Raw genomic sequence first — 10,062 nt, 5'->3', positions numbered from 1 at the left:
TAGAGAGTTTTCATGTTGGGCTAGGGGCCTACGGTTAGCATTCTTACAATTGATTGAGATCATGTTGCATATGGTACATATGGCATATAGATTACACTCTTGGACATAGAACGCATGATTGACGTGGTTGGACATATCGACATTAAGTGACATAGGCTAGAGTGTATACAAATAGTAAGCTAATGTCATAAAGCGGCATTAGGCTTGGACTAGATATGGGTTTAGCAAGCTAATGTCATAAAGCGGCATTAGACTTGATGGATATGCAAATTGCATGTGCATGTTATTATTATGAGAATTATGCCAAGTTAATAGTCGCATTGGGAAGAACATACATGTAGCAATATGAGAACACGCTAGAGAGCATGTGTATTAATCTATTATTGATAGAACAAGCTAGCGTCATAAAGAGACATAGAATGTGAATTGAGCTTAGATTATAGCAATGTTTAAGTGTCATAAAGAGGCACTAAACATAGTGAATGTGGGAACTTCACCTTGAGCTTTGGACTTAATAAAGCTAAGGTCATTGACATAGAATTTTTATTGAACGGTTTAACCTTCACATTGAGACATTGAACTAGATCTTCGAGATGCTAGTGACTTTTACCATGTTAGAGATATGATGACTGTTGGGTGGCTATTACCATATTGGAGACATGACGATTGGACTATTGAGGTATTGACCATGCTTGCTTGCCATTTGTGCTCATTCGCACATGCTTGTGAGGGTCGCTCCCTACAAGCCGGCACTCCGGAGTTAGCCTACACGACTTATGTTCGCTCGTGCGGTATCGAGTAGCCTACGGGGCCTGGAGGGATAGACTCATTCCTAGAGTGGGAATGCTGGAGCTACCACTGGCACTTAGGCGGCACAAGCCGGACTACACCTGTGTAGATCCTGATTGAGATTGAACAAGAATATTAGGCAACAAGTTGACATTCGCTACTAGCTAGGTTATAGTAGTTGGACTCATGATATGCTATGGCATAGTGTTGGACATTTGGGCTTAGAGTTGTAATACACTGAACTTTTGCAAATTGCGGAGTTCGAGTGTGTGGCATGAGTTGTGGAACTATCCTACATGTTCTAAAAAGCTTGGACACATTTTGGGACAAGTTAGAGAGTGATCGGATTGCCGGAGACGAGGAAGTGCATTGCTATTGCGAAATCTGCAATTTCTGCATTGGTGTACCGGTACAAGCCTAATGCTGTACCGGTACAGCAAGCAGCAGAGTCAGCTGCTGCGGGACAGCAGGGCTCTTTTGGTCTTTTCACCTTACCTATCCATCCTTATCTCCCCCAGCTCGACCCAGCTGATGTTTATCACCTGTAAACTCAGGGAATTAGGGTTCTTAGCCTCTCTCTTTCTCTCTCTAGGATTTGGAGCCCAAGAGAGCATGGTTTGGTGGTTTCGGCTTCTTCGACTTCTTCTCCTTGCGCCGGCAGGTTGGGGGGCTGTAGTAGTGTTCTCTTGCTGAAAGGGGAACAGTAGGGAAGAGGTTCCTGCAGCCCAAAGCAGTTTGCAACTGATTTGCTTCAAGGTATAAAGGATTAGCTCATTTTACTCTTTAGTTTATACTTTAGTGTTAGATTTTGAGCCGTTTCGATGTGGTTGCTTCAACTGAGTTAGAGTAGAATTCCAGCAGCTAGATAGGAGAAATCCAGCTGTAATTTAATCACTCTAATCCAGGGATAAGTTGCCTTAAGACTGATTAAAGGTAGATCTTGAATTATCAAGCTATTTCGGAACTATACGCGTTTTAATCGCGTAATTGACGCAATTTTGTATGGTTTCGTCGCAGCAGGTCTTTGAGCCTCTTCGAGTTGAACGTGTACTTTTGAAAGCTGATTTGAAGAGTATTCGAATCAAGGGTAAGCGGGAATTTCAGCTAGAAACCCATTTTTGCAAGACTTCGACTATTACAGCTTATAATCGACTATATTGATGCCATTTTGACGTTGTTCGCAGCGAGATTTCAATCGAGCCTTGGATCATCTTCGGTTGGCCTTCGAGAGCAATTGGAGGCTTAAGTTGAGGTATCAATGTGATCCGAAACAGGGAATTTAAGTTATTACCTAGTACTAAAGGCAAGTTAGGCCGAAATCGGACATTTCGGTCGTCATTTTGACACGGTGCTGATGTTTGTGTTCAGCAGGGTTGGAGCTTTGTGGAGCTGATTATTGTGACTTCTTGTGACTATTTGAAGCTTAGTAATAGGTGGGTTTGACCTAACCAGAGCAAGTGAAGCTTCCCTATGTTCTATATGTATGAATTAATATAGTTGGGCGATATTGTCACAATAGGGTTGTGTGGAACTTCTTTGCCATAACCTTGATTAGAACCTCTATGAAGTAGAGAGAATTCATGCATAATTGTACTTATGCTTATGTTTATGTTTATCTTTAGTTAAGTTGAATAACTAATGGACATGATAATTATACTTTTGTAAAGTCGAGAACAAGAATATGTTTATGACTATAATGATGACGCCATAATAATAGAAAGTTCCTAATGCCATATGTGAACTTAGCATTATTCTTGCATGTATATTAATCTAGTGGATACTAGTTACTGCTAATATTTATCATGTTAAGAATTCTGATCAATAGATTGAGAGTAGAACATAGCCTACTATGCCATGATGTTTGAAACATGTTGGATAATGGATTTTGCTCGCTTGCCATTGTGCTCATTCGCACACGCTTGTGAGGGTAGCTCCCTACAAGCCGGCACTCCGGAGTTGGCCTACGCGACAGTTGCTCGCCCGTGCGGGATTGGGTGCCAAAGTGGATTGCCGTGGGGAGTGTATACTACCACGGGGCCATTAGGCGCGGCGCAAGCTGGATTACCCTGTGTAGATCCCGGTGAATGAAAGGAAAGTGCTAAAGGAAATTGGACAGTAATGAATGATTACCAGTTACAGTGTATAGTGTTACTTACACATTTATACTTATGTTCATGCTTATCATAATGCTATGCTTTTGTTATTCAGTTGATTCATTACTGTTGAGACTATGATTACATGTTGCTTACATGCTCATTACCTGTTAGCATTGCATAATTATATATTATGCAATTACTGCTTTCACTTTCATTTCGTACATCATGAACTTAGTGGTGTAATTCGCCGAGGCTGGCGGCTTACCCACTGGGAACTATTGTTTATAGTTCTCACGCCCTTTTGGTGGTTGTTTTTATAGAGCCATCTACAGGAGAGGCTAAGGATCGTGGCAAGGGAGTCGCGTCTAGCTAGACATTGCTAGGAGCATGCTAGTCGATCACCTTGCTACTCGGGCTACGACCGAAGGTGATGTCCCTATGTATAGAGAGACCACCATTGTACCTATTCTTTTGTACACCCCGTGATGTATATGTACCTTGTGGACAGTCACTATGGTTTTGATACTTTCTCTTTTAGTCGAGATTTTGGATTGTTGCTCCTTATTCTATTGTTGATTGTCTGGTGACTTTTACTATGCTCTGATATCTGGATAGGGTTATTTTATGACTTTTTACTCCTATCGACTTGTTTCTTGTAGACGCCTTATATACTGCAGGTGTATGGCGGGTCTGTGCACGTACCGGATATGCTTCCGCTGATATCCCGGGCGTGACAAGAGTATACTTGACAGTATCGCTTATTACATTGTAGTATTCTTGGTTGCTATGATAGTACATACTAGATATGTAGTGGACTTTGGGACATATAGCATACTTCATAGCATTACTTGTTGCATCAGAACATATTGTTTAAGTTTTGACATATTGGATCATGTAGAGTAGATGTACTCCATGTTGACATTCAGAATATTTCTGGCATAGTAGTATAGCATTTCAATATATGCCTTTATTTTCCGCAATCGTTATTTCGTTATCTATATCTGCTTGTTTTGGGCCTAGTGGTGCAATTTGGTGCAGGTCAGTAATTGCCCATTGGGAACTATAATTTATAGTTCTCACGCCCCTTGTTTTATGTTCTTTTTCAGAGCCTTCCACTCCGGGAGAGGCTCGGGATCGCGGGGAAGGTTTCGCCTCGAGTTAGCTATCGAGGGACTTGGTGATAGGTGGCCCACCTCTCTTTTGTTTTCTTTTGGAGAGGTTGTGAGAGTTTTGTACCTAGTTATAGTCACCACCCTATTTTTGTATCTTGGGATTTACGATGTATCTATTTACTTTATGCTTTAGTAGTATGATTTTCTTTTGATTCTACCTGATGTTAGAACCTAGCTATATACTTGCTCTGATATCTCTAGTTGCAGATCTTCTCATGCTTTACTCTTCCGCTTTTGTGTAGACGCCTTATATGTGTAGACATATGGCGGGTCTGGGCGCGCACCGGGCGGGCCTATGCCGGGTCCCGGGGGCGTGACACATAAACTTTAAGGAGCTATCCAGGATAACAAAGAAGGAGGTTGTTAGAGGTGTACCTAAGATAGATTTCAAAGAGAACACTGTGTGTGGGGGTTGTCAATTGGGGAAACAAACTAGATCCGCACATAAGAATTTGAATCACTTAGGGACATCTAAACCTTTAGAGCTACTTCACATAGACTTGATGGGACCATCTAGAATTCAAAGTTTGGGTGGAAAACGTTATATCTTGCTTATTGTTGATGATTTCACTCGTTTTGTATGGAGTGCCTTCTTACGAGAAAAAGCTGATACTTTTGATTCTTTTTCTGAAATCTGTCTTCGTCTTATGACTGATCGGAATGATAAAATTGTACGTATTCGAAGTGATCAAGGGGGAGAATTCATAAATTCAAAATTTATTGATTTTTGTGTTTCAAACGGCATAAAACATGAATTCTTGGCTCCTTATACACCTCAACAAAACGGAGTTGTTGAACGCAAGAATCGGGTTGTACAAGAGATGGCTCCTGTTATGCTTCATAGTAAGAAAATTGCCTTACATTTTTGGGTTGAAGCAGTTAACACGGCTGTCTATGTTATCAATCGGATTTATGTGCACCCGGGTACTTTGAATACTCCGTATGAACTTTGGCTTGGTAGGAAACCTAATATTAAATACTTTCGTGTTTTCGGGAGTAAATGTTTTATCCTTCGGGATCGTGAAAATCTTGGAAAATTTGACTCTCGAAGTGACGAAGGGATCTTTCTTGGTTATTCTACTACAAGTCGTGCTTATCGTGCGTACAATTTACGATCTAAGACGGTGATAGAATCCATCAATATAAAAGTAGATGAAGCTTCTTCAGTAAGTTCTTCTGTGAATGGTTCTTCATACTCATTTGTGAATGATGATGATAATGATTCTCCGTTTGTATTGCCTGTGAATGATGATGTTTCTGCACTTGATAATTCCACTGCATCTTCTGAAAATGTTACATCAAATGATTCATCTGAGCCTCAAAGCACTTCATCTGAAATCCCTAGCATAACTCCTGAGACTACATCCCTAACAGAGACAAGAGATCATCCTTTATCGAATGTAATTGGGGATCCTAATGTTGGTGTGCGAACAAGAGTCAACTACAATGTGAATTTGCATGCTATGTATCTTTGATTGAGCCAAAGAATATTGACGAAGCTCTACGTGATGAATATTGGATAAATGCCATGCAAGAAGAACTTGGTCAATTCGTTCGCAATGATGTATGGGAATTAGTGCCTCGTCCTGAGCAACAACACATAATAGCTACCAAATGGATCTTTAAGAATAAGAAAAATGAGGATGGTACTATTGTTCGAAACAAAGTAAGACTTGTTGCTCAGGGCTACTCACAAATTGAGGTAATAGACTTTGATGAAACTTTCGCCCCAGTTGCCCGACTTGAATCAATTCGTATTCTGTTCGCGATTGCCTGTCATTTTAAAATCACTCTTTTTCAGATGGATATTAAAAGTGCATTTCTAAACGGATTTTTAAAAGAGGAAGTTTATGTTGAACAACCGAAAGGTTTCATAGACTCAAAATTTTCAAATCACGTTTTTCGACTGAAAAAGGCACTTTGTGGACTAAAACAGGCTCCGTGAGCATGGTACGAGTGCTTGACAAAATATCTTTTGAAAAAGGACTACAACCGAGGGGGAGCAGATAGAACTCTCTTTGTAAAACACTTAAAGAATGATTTTATTGTGGCACAAATTTATGTTGATGACATAGTCTTTGGGGCAACTAAAGATAAGGATGCTAATGATTTTACAAAATTGATGACAAGCGAGTTTGAGATGTCAATGATGGGAGAGCTTAATTATTTCCTTGGACTTCAGGTTAAACAAACTAAAGATGGAATTTACTTGTGTCAATCCAAATATGCAAAAGACTTGGTTAAGAAATTTGGATTGGACAATGCAAAGGATTTTGACACTCCGATGGGTACAAGTAACAAAGGACTTGGATTGAATTCAGAAGGACAGAGCGTGGATGAGAAACAATACAAAAGCATGATTGGGAGCCTATTGTACTTGACTGCGAGCAGACCAGATATCGCTTTTAGTGTTGGAATTTGTGCTCGCTATCAAGCTAATCCTAAGGAAGTCCATCTGAAAGCGATTAAAAGGATCATTCGGTACGTTAAGGGTACAACCGCGTATGGACTTTGGTATCCTATGGGAACATCTCTTGATCTAATCGGCTACTCAGATGCTGACTGTGCAGGCTCTGCAGATGATCGGAAAAGTACTAGTGGAGCTTGTTTTTACATTGGACACTGTCTTGTTGCTTGGCATAGTAAGAAACAAAACTGTATTGCTCTTTCCATTGCAGAAGCTGAATACATTGCGGCCGGGAGTTGCTCTACTCAATTGATTTGGATGAAAAACTTATTGAGCGACTATCGAATCCCTTCCACCACTCTTACTATTCTTTGTGACAACATAAGTGCCATTAATATTTCTAAAAACCCTGTTTTACATTCACGAACAAAACATATTGAACTAAGATATCACTTTTAAGAGAATTTGTTGAATCAAACGTTCTTCAACTTGAATATATTTCGACTGAAAATCAACTCGTAGATATTTTAACCAAACTTTTGGATCAAAAACGTTTTCTGCATTTAAGAAAGGCTATTGGTATGAATCCTTCCATCTAGATATATTCTATCGGGCCATAGATCATGTGCATGTTGCATTTTGTTTATGTGCATGGTTTTCGGTATTTCCTGATTATGCTTGAGAGATGATAGAATTTTTGGATAATGTTGCTGTTTTGGGAGATGAATTGGTATGTGTTAGCTCAATTGTATGACTTTAATTATTTCATATTTAGTTTTTGATTGATCACTGTCGAGGTTGTTCTCTACTGTCATTATTTTTGAATGATCAAATCATTGAAATTCTGTTTAGCATATTGAATCAAATTCAACACCTCATGCTTCGAACTTTGAATGTTGCAATTGTTTGTTTGCTTATTAGTTTTGAGATGAATAAATCTTTTTCTGTTTTTGAAATTGCAATAATATTTTTAACTTGAGGGTTGCACTAATTTAGGGGGAGTCTTTCCGACTTTGGTTATAAAATTTCTGAAATTCAAGATGTGGAAAGAGTTACATCCCTGCTGGGAATGTAAAAACTACCACCGCATGGAGGAAAGAGCTACCACCCCGGTCGTCCGGTCAGTATGTGCAGCTACCACATGTTGATTGAAGTATCTCTATAAGACAAAAGGAAAGTATGTTTCAGAGAAAAAAAAAAGAAGAAAAAAAAAGAAAAAAAAATATATGCTCAAAGAGCTGTACATCTCGTAGGTGATATAAGGTGGAATGTGAAAAAAAAAAAGATGCTCAAAGAGTCACTCCTGTCTCGAATATTATGCATAACTCAATTTGAACATATTATTTTAATTTCACGATTCTGAGAATTATTTATACATTTTCTTTAACAAATATGATGATAAAATGTTACAATAAATTCTTAGATCTTGCATGATGTGTGGGATTTTTTTTACTTCATATGTATCTAGAATTTTCATTGATTTTCGGGTCAACAATTTTTGACAATTTGAATATCCTTGAAATTGATTTTTCAAAATTTATTTATGAAATGTTATTTGAAGTTTTTGGATGAAAATTGGTTATTTTTTTGTTGATTAAACATTGAGGAATAACATATATTTTTTCTGGAATTTTTTGAGCTTATTTTAAAATTTTTTAAAGTTCCAGGCTTTGGGACCGGTCCCAGGCAGGAGAGACCGGTCCCTCCGCCCGACCCGATAAAGGGGTTTTTCGTTCGATGTGTTTTGTACGCATTTAAATCTTTTTCCTGCTTCCTCTCTTGCGCTTCCCTTGTCTCCAGATCGGTTTTTACTCACGTTCCTCGTGGATTTGCACTGATTTTAGGTATGGTTTTCGGATTTTGTTGCATTTATCTCATATATTCCTAAAATGTGCTTTGTTATAGATTTTTTTGGTGTTTGTTCTTGTAATATACCGAAAATTAGGAAAATAAAAAAATGTCGAACTTTAGTCAAATTGACCAAAGTGCGAGGATGGAACACTTCGGAAAGTCCGAAGGTGTTAAAATGATTAAAAGTGAGTTGTGGAAGGTTTTCGAGAGCTAACGAATTGAATTCTGCAAAACTGCAGAATTTCAGCTCTCGGGGACCGGTCCCTGAAGGGAGAGACCGGTCCCCGAACGCGTGCAGAATGAGACAGCCGGAAAATCGGCTAAGTCCTGGAGGGATAGCTCTCGAGAACCGATCTCTGCCTGAGAGACCGGTCCCCCAGAGACCGGTCCCATAAGGAGAGACCGGTTGCACTGCGCGCAGCAGCTCTGGCTGCGCTGGGACAACGTTCGGGAACCGGTCCCTGCTCGGGGAGACCGGTCTCTGCCTGCGCGGAATGCCCAGTTCGGGCAGTGTATTAAAGTAAAAGTTGAGGGGTTTAGCTGCAATTTTGCAACCCAATAGCTATGTATTGAGGGTTAATGAGATTTTCTCTCATTCCCACCCTCTCAAACACTCTCTTCTCTCCCTCTCTCTCTCTAGAAGGCAAAGGAGAAGAAGAAGAAGGAAATAAAGGAAGGAAAAGAAGGAGAAGAAGGTGAAGAAGAAGCTTTTGGAGCAAAGAGGATTCATCTTCTTCCTCTCTAGTGCAAGTTAGGGAGAGCCTTGAGGTAAGCTTCAACCCTAATCATGCTAAAACCCTAGGAATGGGTTTGAATGAACCTAGAGATGGTTTTTAATGGAATATCTAGTAGTTTTGAAGCTTTCTTTTGCTTCTTTAGAGATCAAATCCATAGTTGAGCTCAAGGTGAGCTTGGGCCACCTCTAATGGTGAAAACCAAACTAGGGTTTTGGAAAGCCTAGGAATGGTTCTAATAGATTATTTAGAGTATAATGAAGCTACTTTTGCTTCCCAATGAGATCAAACCCTAGGTTTGACATGAGTATTGGAGCTAGGGCACCAAATTGGGGCTTTTGCTCATGAGGGTTTCTAAGTGCAATTGACCCTCTAAAAATCTAATTGGGGGTATTTCCGACGCGTTGGTGCGCTCGGAATAGCATTTCGAAAAGTGTATGTAAAGTTATGAGCAAAATGGCCTAATAAGGGTTCGTTTTGCCGCAGGTAAAGAAAGAGACGTCTGAAAATTCCAAGAAAATCGTCGGAGCACCTTTGAAAGCCTACAAGGTGGGTGGTGCTTTCCAAACTCATTGAAATTCTCTCTATGCCTAATGTGTCATTCTTTGAGCATATGTTTTATATATTGTTGCATGCATTTTAGGGTAAAGTAATGATGAAATGTGATGATTGCATAATTGTGAGCACAACTTGCATAATGAGATGGTTGAGAACCTAATAATGTCAAAACCCTAGATGTATGCATGAGAGAAAGTGTGAATACCCAAAGTGAGCAAAAGAACAGAGTGACACTATGACATAGATCGAGTGGCATTTGAAAATGTAAAATAAAGAGACACTAGAGTTAGTGTGATGCAAAGAACCAATGTAATGTAAAGAATGATGAAAATGACAATGTCTAAAGTTAAAGTAATGTGGGGAATAAAGAATATAATTGCTAGAGTTAGCAAAAGTAAGAGAAATGTAAAGAATGTGATTGCACGAGTTTGCAACATAAAGTGATGTAAAGAACA

The 10,062-nt window shown here is 39.4% G+C and overlaps 1 long non-coding RNA gene across 1 annotated transcript; it reads left to right on the top strand.

The window, feature by feature from the left end:
- The first annotated feature begins 1,347 nt into the window (after positions 1-1,347).
- LOC109705025 lies at positions 1,348-2,036 on the top strand. Its single transcript, XR_002214577.1, has 3 exons — positions 1,348-1,545; positions 1,810-1,876; positions 1,974-2,036. It is a non-coding gene; the product is annotated as an uncharacterized LOC109705025 (long non-coding RNA).
- The last annotated feature ends 8,026 nt before the right edge of the window (positions 2,037-10,062 follow it).

Source organism: Ananas comosus, unplaced genomic scaffold, assembly GCF_001540865.1.
Source record: "Ananas comosus cultivar F153 unplaced genomic scaffold, ASM154086v1, whole genome shotgun sequence".
NCBI lineage: Eukaryota > Viridiplantae > Streptophyta > Magnoliopsida > Poales > Bromeliaceae > Ananas > Ananas comosus.
Note: the sequence above shows the minus strand (reverse complement) of the source record. Positions and strands in the feature narration are given on the sequence as shown.